Source organism: Pristis pectinata, chromosome 15, assembly GCF_009764475.1.
Source record: "Pristis pectinata isolate sPriPec2 chromosome 15, sPriPec2.1.pri, whole genome shotgun sequence".
Lineage (NCBI taxonomy): Eukaryota > Metazoa > Chordata > Chondrichthyes > Rhinopristiformes > Pristidae > Pristis > Pristis pectinata.
The window spans coordinates 23,697,914-23,708,021 of record NC_067419.1 but is presented as its reverse complement, the minus strand read 5'-3'; positions in this window follow the sequence as shown (position 1 = coordinate 23,708,021).

Below are 10,108 nucleotides of genomic sequence, written 5' to 3'. Positions count from 1 at the left end.
TTCTTAAAGCAACATCGTCACCGACTCTCTTTTCCGATCCCCATCTATCTCAGCCAAAAACTCATAGTCAGAATGCTAAGATGCCATTCCTGTCCCAACTTAAGCCACTAAGGCCAAAATAGTGGGGGTATTTTAATTAACCAAATATTAATTTGGAAACAGTAAAGAGAACACAGAATTCATAAACTGCATTCAAGGGAAGTTTTTTTAGCCAATGGGTTGTCAGCCGAAAGAAATTTGATGACCCTTGCAAGTTTCTTTTCATACAGCCTTTTTGTAGTTCTCTCTATTTTGGCACCTTTTGTTACTGTTTCCCAGTCACCAGGATCTATGCGAGTCTTTGCATTTCTGTATGTTTTTTTCTTTGAATTTAATGTGGCTGTTTTCCTCTGTAGTTGGGTATCAAATAAAATAAACCTCCTTTAATATTATGCCAATTAACATCATTAAAGGAGTTGTCCTATTTATTGTGGCATGCCATCATGTTGAAACTATCTTTGCCTTAATCTAGAATCTTGGGACAAAAGTAAAATAATGCATACTGAAATAAAAACAGAAAATGTTGGAGACACTCAGAAATAAGGTAGCATCTTCAAAAATGTTAAAAAGGCAAAAAAGGCAAAATATATCAAAGCAAATGCTGCTTTCACAACGAGGTAGATGAATTAACAGGGTAAAGTGAAGTGAACGTGCACGGTCTAAGTGCCGTTATGGAAATACGGATGCAGAGTCACCAAAGCTGGGAACTAAATATCCTGGAGTATTCAACATTTAGGAAGGACGGGTAAAAAAGAATGCTGTAGTAACAAAGGACAAGATTAATGCAATGATGAGAAATGGCATTTGTGTAAAAGATCCTGTAATAGAATTAGACTCAATTTGGGTTAAGCTAAGAAATAGCAAAAGGTAGAAAACCCTTATTTATAGGCCACCAAATTGCAGTGTAACGTTGGGTGTGGCATAAATCAGGAAATTTGAAGTGAAGTGACAGGGATTATACAATAATCATGGGGAATTTTAATCTACATACAGATTGGATAAAACAAATTATCAGTAGTAAAGTAGAGGACAAATTCATGGAATCTATACAGGATTTTTTTTTAAGGTCAATATGTTGAGAACCAAGTGGGAAGGTGGTTATTTTAAATCTAGTTTTGTGCAATGAGAAGGGTTTGATCATTAATCTTGTTGTAAAGGGCTCTTTAGGGAAAAGTGGCCATAATATGATAGAATCTAATACTAAGTTTGAACATTATGTATTTCAATCTGAATAAAGGAAACTATAAAGGTATGAACGAGGGGGATGATTGTTGTTGATTCAGAAGCTGCATTAAAAGGTTAGTATTTAAAGAAATAATATAAAATTTGCAAAGCCAATGCTCCTTTCGGGCACAAAACCCCAAAAGGATAAATGCTCTGACCATGATGGACAGGGGAAAAAAAAAAGTAGCATTAAATCAAGGGAAAAGGCCGAAAAAAATTGACAGAAATAACACCAGGCCTAAAGGTTGGGGGTGTTCCAGATCTCCACAAAGAAGGAATGAGAAATTGACAATGAAAAGATAGAACATGAGAATAAATTGACAAAAAAAAAACAAAGATTGAGCTTCCATGGGTATGTAAAAAGGAAATGACTAGCAAAAGCAAATATATATCACATATAGACAGGCAGGAGAATTTCCAAAGAAATTGATCAAATACTATGTGTCTTCATAGAAGATGTGAAAAAGCTGCCAGAAATATTTGAGAACCAAGGGTCTAGTGAGAATGAGGAACTGATGGAAATAATGTGAAAAATAATACCGGAGAAATTGGCAAGACTGAAAGCCAATAATCCCAGGGACCCAATGATCTACATCCCAGAGATCTGAAGGAAGTGGCTATTGAGATAGTGGATGCATTGGTTATTACCTTTCTCTTTCTTTCTCTTTATCAATATTTTTATTAATTTCAAATAAGAAGTACAAAATGCATGAAACAAAGGAAAAAAAGAAAATGTTACAAAATAGATTGTATTGAATCACACAAGAAATCACAATGCTTCGTATTGATAAACAAAAAAAATCAATGGATATTGACGTTGGAATAATTTTATTATTAAAAAATCTAACCCCTCTACCAAAACCAAAGCTGTTTAGTAACATCCTAAAGACATAGTAGTATTAGCCAATATCTTTCAAAATTCTATAAATTCTGGAATGGTCTCTGCAGATTGGAGGATGGAAAATGTGATCCCACCATTTAAGAAAGGAGGGAAAGAGAAAGGAAATAGGGAACAATCAACCTGTAGGCCTCACCTCAGCAGCAGGGAAAACGTTGGACATCTAGAAAAGAATAGAACTGAGTTAGCATGGATTTATGAAAGGAAAACCACATCTGACTAATCTACTGGAGTTCTTTGAGAATGTTACTGGCAAAATAAAGAAGAGGGAAACCAATGGATATGGTATATTTAGATTTTCAGAAGGCTTTCAATAAGGTTTCACACAGGAGTTTGAACAACAAGGAATTGGGGGTAATATACCAGCAGGGATCTGAGAGAAAGCAAAGAGTCTCAAAATAGGGGGTCAGGGAGGTCAACCATTTAGGACTGAGACAAAGAGAAATTTCTTCACTCACAGGGTGGTGAATCTTTAGAATTCTCTACCCTGGAAGACTGTGGAGCCTCAATCATCAAATTTATTCAAAACAGAGATTGACAGATTTCTGGATAACGATGGAACAAAGGATATGGAGATAGCCCAGGAAAATGGCACCGAGGTAAAAGATCAGCCATGATCTTGATGAATGGCAGAGCAGGCTCAAAGATCCAGATGGCTTACTCTTGCTCTTGCTTCTAATATTCTTATCCATGGTAGCTGTTGCATATCTTCCCTTCAGTCAGTACAATTATATTCGGAGAAAAAGAGCAACTGAGGCTCGCTCCTTAAAATCCAGTAACAAGGATATTATAAATAAAAATAGGGAAATATCAAATATATTGAATAAAAACTGTGTCAGCATTTACAGCAGAAAAAGAATAGCATGATGGGCATCCCAAGTTAAACATGTTTTCTACAACAAAAACAGAAAGTGCTGGAGATACTCAGCAGCTCAGGCAGTGTCTGTGGAGAGAGAGAAACAGAATTGACATTTCAGATTGTTGTCAGACTGTGACAGACATCAGAACATATTTTTACGCTCACATCCTGAAATACACTCTAACTAGCTCTGCTGGTAGATGCAATAGCTGGTGGACTGCATCTTCTTTAAATGTCTAGTTACTCAGGGTTGCTCTATCTGTGCTGTTCTGTTCATCCATGAGGTACTTGGGAAGTTTTGTATTTAGGTGATAAGGTTCCACACAAACTCGTGTGTGGAACCTTTAAAACAAATCTTCATATTCTGCAGTATCTTCCTTATTTCAAAGCAGCAGGACCAGCTTGTAAACTCTTCAATAACTTACCAGTGTAGCCAACAAAGCCCATGGATCTTGTAAGACGACACAGCAGCCAGGAGTAGCACGCTATAGAAAGCCTCCCACTTCTTGCTAAATAATTCAAGTTTGCCATGCTTAGGGTATTCACCAACTTGTACTCACTAACTTGCAGTTGGCTAGCAGGCTACCTGTAAAATGCAGATGACCAGGAGTTCGTCACCAAGTCAATGAAGCACCAGTAACATGCATTAATTACCTAGACATTTATGGACACTTTTTGATATGGGTGTAGGGGGCTTTTTTTCAAATGGCACTTAAAGAAAGTATGAATTTTGGAAGAGGATTGTAAATAAATCAAGTACTTGGTTTTTAAGCAGGCATTGGAATGGTAATGAAAACATTGAAATTAGCACATTGTGTGGAGCAAGGAACAATATGCACTGCTGGTACAAGTTTTCTAATTTAATTAAATGGCATTCACTTCAATAATATTAGAGTTATAGAGTCAAAGTCATATGGCATGGAAAAAGGCCTTTTGGCATGCCAAGTCAATGCCAACCACCAATCACTTATTTTATTCAGCCCACATTCCTATCAACTCCCTGTTTTGTGGAGGGTCGTGGCTGTCATGTGACAGCACTGCCCATTACCTGGTCAAAAGACACACCACCGTCAATCAAGATTTGGCTCCACCCCACCCATCAGTGCACACCTGATCATTGGTCCCTTTAAGCACCTTTGTACTTGGCCTCGGGCCATTGGCCTTTTGTGATCGATTAGCCCCTGCTGGCACTGGGCCATTGGCCTTTTTGAACTACCTGGGCTGGACCACACCCCCCCCCCAAGCCCTCCAGCACTACAAAGAGTGCCACATGTGCTAGGTTTGTCCTCGTTCACTGCTCCGAGGGATTCACCCTGCTTCATTCCAGGCCGAGGAAGTGTGGAACAGCACTGGAGAGATCATTGGTAAGGTGTGCACTGTCAATAGGATTAGGAGTGTTCTAGTTAGTATCCCTAGTAGTCTAGAGCTGTGCCTGCACTGAGTCAAGGGGTGGCGGGTATCGTATTGTTTCTCCTTGATTGTCTGAACCCAGTTTGTTGTGTGTGTGTGTGTGTGTGTGTGTGTGTGTGTGTGTGTGTACCCTTGTTGTGACTTTCCCACGCTCAGTATAACCGGTGCATGTGTGTGTGCATTGTTCCCGTTACCTTTTCCCTGCGTTTGTCTTTGTAAATAAATCATTTATCTCTAAGACTGTGTTCAGAGCCCTTGTCCTTCAAGACCTCGAATCTGTTTCGCAACACTCCCCCCTCCCCAAAGATATCTCTATTCATCTACATAGAACATAGAACGGTACAGCACAGAACAGGCCCTTTGGCCCACAATGTTGTGCCGACATAGCTATTCCCTCCTACCTACAGAATGTCCAGATCCCTCTATTTTCCTCTCATTCATGTGCCCATCCAAGCCCCTCTTAAAAGCCCCCAATGAATTTGCCTCCACCACCCTATCAGGCAATGCATTCCAGGCATCCACCACTCTCTCAGTAAAAAAACGTACCCATCACGTTTGTTCTGAATCTACCCCCTCTCACCTTAAATGCATGCCCTCTAATATTGGATCGCTCAATAATGGGAAAACGATATTGCTTGTCCACCCTATCTATGCACCTTATAATTTTATACACTTCCAACAGATCATCCCTCAGCCTCTGCCGCTCCAGAGAAAAGAGCCCGTTTGTCCAGCCTCTCCTGATAGCACATGCCCTCTAAAGGCAGCACCCTCTCTAAAGCCTCGACATCCTTCCCATAGTGAGGTGACCAGAATTGTACGCAATACCCTAAATGCGGCCTAACCAGAGTTCTATAGAGATGCATCATAACTTCTTGACTCCTATACTCAGTACCCTGATTAATAAATGCAAGCATTCCATAAGCCTTCTTAACCACCCTGTCCACCTGTGTAGCCACTTTCAATGAGTCATGGACTTGCACCCCAAGATCTCTCTGCTCTTCAACACTGTTAAGGGTCTTGCCCTTAAGAGTGTACTGCCTCTTCACATTAATCCTACCAAGGTGCAACATCTCAGATTTATCCGGGTTGAACGCCATCTGCCATTTCTCTGCCCATATCTGCAGGTGATCTATATCATGCTGTGTCCGTCGCCAGTCTTCCACACTATTCACAACTCCACCAGTCTTGGTATCCTCTGCAAACTTACTAACCCATCCATCAACATACCCATCCAGGTCATTTATGTACATCACAAACAGCAGAGGTCCCAGCACAGATCCCTGCGGAACACCACTACTCACAGGCCTCCAGCCCGAATAAGTCCCTTCAACCACCACCCTCAGTCTTCTACGGGCAAGCCAGTTCTGGATCCACACAGCCAATTCTCCACTGACCCCATGCAGCCGAACTTTCTTGATTAACCAATTATGTGGGACCTTGTCAAATACCTTACTGAAGTCCATATAATGACATCCACAGCTCTACCTTCATCAATCTCTCTCGTCACCCTGTCATGCTGGAGGAAATTTACAGTAGCCAGTAACCTGCCAAGACATGCATATTTGGAAGTGGGAGGAAACCAGGAGAAAGGCATATGGTCACAGGAAGAATGTGCAAGCTCCACACAGACAGCACTGGAGGTCAGGATTGAACCCACAGATCACTGGAGCTACATGGCAGCAGATGTACTGGCTGCACCACTGAGCCACCCGGTTTTTCAAGTGCTGCACATTGTTTTATTAACCAAGAAAATTGAACATATTCATAAAAATACTAATGAATCTCCATTCTATTCTTTTCCTTTGTGCAGATATTGTCTTTGGTTCAAAATGAGCTGTAGTCTCTAGGTATACCAGGCCCAGTACCTACAATGATTTTGGACCCAAGGTAACAGGGCATGATGAGCTAGCTGGAAGGCTAAATGGCTGCACAGGAGCAGTGAACATGTGCCTGAAACTCCACAAACCACCAAAACCCTGGTAACTTCCATAAATAATCTGCCCATAGAGACATCCAGAGGATTACCAGGAGTTAAATGTTTCCCACAGAAGACATCAAGCCTGTCCTTCAAGAACTGGGGGAGAGGAAGTGTGCAAAAATCCACTGGTGGTCATCGGAAAGAATGAGGGGCACAAACACTTTTCTTGGTATTGGTATTGGTTTATTATTGTCACTTGTACCAAGGTAGTGAAAAGCTTGTCTTACAAACCGATCGTACAGGTCAATTCATTACACAGTGCAGTTACATTGTGTTAGTACAAAGTGCATTGATGTAGTACAGGTAAAAACAGTAACAGTAAAGTGTCACAGCTACAGAGAAAGTGCAGTGCAATAAGGTGCAAGGTCACAACAAGGTAGATCGTGAGGTCATAGTCCATCCAGTTCAGCTTCACTGATCAAATTCTCCAGACATTACAGAGCAGAAATACTCACATCCACCTGTGCTTATTGATTCTGGCAACTGTGTAGTTTAGAGATCTCAGGCTCCTCCTCGGATCACCGCACAACCAGAAGCCGTGGCCCTTTGTTGCCCTTTATGTAAATGTGGGCACTCAGAACTGGGCGAACGGGTCGCGGGGAGGGACAAGTGCGAGGGAACGACTGAATCTTGGAAAAGTGAATGGAAGCGACTTCTGTTCCGTTTTCCTGGCACCTGCCCTGAGTGCACACAGGAACTGTGCGAAAAACTGCTACGAAATTCTCCTCGCAATATTTATGCTACCATTAAAGATCTCTTCATCCGACATCAACATTGAATGTAGTTTGGTGTCATTTCCTTATTTGGATCAAGCTGTTACACACATAAAACTTGATTGAATATAAAATGTGTCCACTTGGAATTTTACACCTTACATTTAATACTAATTTTCGTAATTTTCTGCAGTATAATCTTTGGTATTCTCCTCGGCGTCACACGGTTACATAGAGTTTAACTTCTAGAGATTTGTTTGAAAATCAGTCTTCTTTCACCGTTTTAGATCACGGGACCCATCCCCCTATCACTGAGATTCAGCATTATGCCAAAATCATAATCTTATACAATAGCAAATATTAAATGCACCCACTTGGTAAAATATGTACTGACTTTTTTTGTTTAAAAAGACAGCTTTTATAATGCCATCCGGGCTTGAAATTCATTAACTAATCATTGATATAACAGTGAGCAGTGTAACAATGGGAATCTGCAGCAATGCAACTGCATTCAGGCTTACAGAGCTCCGCTGGCAAAAACAATACTCGCCCACGTCAATCTTGCTCGTGTAACACTAACTCGTTCCTCCATGCCCGAGCTGAACGCCTCCAGTACACACACCAACACTACTCGGGACAGTTAAAGTGAGATAGCAAAGAAAGCGTATTTAATAGTGAAACCTCGTATCACGTACACAAAATGTAAACGCACGGCACATGTAAAACTTAAGAGCCAATACATGTTTTATAAAAAGCTTCTCCTTTTATTTACCCTGGATCTGGGCAAGATTCCAACAGTGCGCGCGCGCGCTCCCTCACGTGTCTACTCCACGTGCGGCATGGGATCCGGAGCAAATAAACACAACGCCGGCTCTGCTGCGAATGTACAAGATAGTGGCAGAGGTTGTAGGAAAAAAATTGAAGCATTAGCTCTAGATCTTAAATATATGGACATTTGCTGCGGGATTTACGGAAAGACAGAAACCGGGGCGAACCTGAACAAACATCGAAAGCTTTGAATTGAAAAATAACCCGCTTCATTGATTAAAATCCAGGAGGTTGTGAGGCTGCTGAAGATACAAAACCGGGATCCACGAAGAACAGATTTAACTGACACAAAAGTCTTCATGTCATTTTCGAGCAAGGGAAATAAACCTGTAGACGTATGCCTAGGAATATACTGGGCTCACTTCACCGGTAGCCGATAAACATTTTGATATTAAGATCTGACATAATTGTCAATTTTTGATCACATTAAAGTTTTATTTTAAAAAAAACTAATGATCCTTGGGAGGCTTTAAAGTCTGATTTTTCACCAATAAGACTGCAGTGCCAAAGAAGGAAAAAGTTATTTAATACGCTTCTATTGTTTAAAGATAAATCCATCATAATAAGGAAATACCCGAAAGGTTGAACGTGAATTTAGTGCCACTAGTGCTCAGTGGAGGCAGTTCGGTATTGTTCAATTATGAATGTGGACATTCAGGAGGAGTTCCGCTCTCCTGCTATGATTTAGTTAGGACATCTCTGGAACCCATGGAGAAGTGACATAAAGGCCATTTCAAGCCATTAATTTAATCTAGTCAAGGTTACATTGGAGGAATGCACATGGAATTTCAGAGCTAAGATGAGAAAGTGTTCCAGTGCTCCGTGTCATTGATGAGGGAGTATCATCAAAAACATGGTGGAAGATTTGCCTGTAGTTTCTCCCACCCCTCACCTCTTTATTGCCAATCCATGTGCAAGTAAAGCAGCAGCAAGTTTCTGCTAAATTGACTCCTGATTGTGTCCTGACTTCACCCCTCCCCACCTGGCTCCATCTGCCCATCATCTCCTTCTCACCTCCTTCCACCTGTCATCTGCCGGCCCCTACCTCACCCCTCCCTCTTATCTCTCTATACTAGCTCTCTCCCCTCTACACTCTCAGCCCTGATGCAGGGTCTCAACCTGAAACATTGACTATCCCTTTGCCTCCAAAGATGCTGCTTGACCTGCTGAGTTCCTCCAGCAGTTTGCTTTTTGCTGGTGTTGGACTCTGCCTATGGACTTGGCAAACTTGTGAGATGAGGATATTTGTGGAGTTGTCCCATCTAGAGTATGTATTTGTGCATTGACTATTATGTTACACATATCTAAAATGCTCAGAGATAAATGCAGTCCCCTTCTTCTGACCTCTTGATCATACTGACTGTTCATTCAGTACTTCTACATTCATAAGTTGGTACGTCTCTCCTCCTTTGAACGTGTCCCTTTCACCAAGCTTTTGGTCATTTATCTCATTATCTCCTTAGTCGGCAGACTGTCAAATATTGGTTGAAAATGCTCCCCTGGTGCCTTGGGTTGTTCTACTACATTAATGGGTCTATGTGGTTGTTACAGGGCAGTTTATGATTAATTTATTGTACCCATGTGCCCCAAGTTGCACTACATGTGGTTTACTGCAACAAACAATCTGCTGGAGGAACTCAGTGCGTCAAGCAGCATCTGTGGGAGGAAAGGAATTGTCAATGTTTGGGTCAAACCTCTGCAGCAGGATTCTCATGTGATTTACTGTTTAGAGTGCTGTGAGTTCCATATTCCATATTTCCTTATGACATAGGAGACCATTTGCCCATGAAATCTATGCTGGCTCCCAGATAATTCCTATTCACCTACTTATTTTCCCTATAACCTATTCTTCCTGCATTTCTATAAACTCTCTCCCCACCCCCTATCAGATTCTAACAGTCACTTACCCACTAGGAGCAATTTTTGGTGGTCAATTAACCTAGCAACCATCATGTCTTTGGGATGTGGAAGGAAACCGGAGTCCCTGGAGGAAGCCCATGCAGTCACAGTGAGAATGTGCAAACTCCACACAGACAACACTGAATGTCAGGATTTAACTTAATGCTGTAGGGTAGCAGCTTTACTAGTGCTGCTATGCTGCACACAGTGAGTTGGCAGAACTCTCATGTTCAAATCATGCATTTTATGTATAGTTGGTA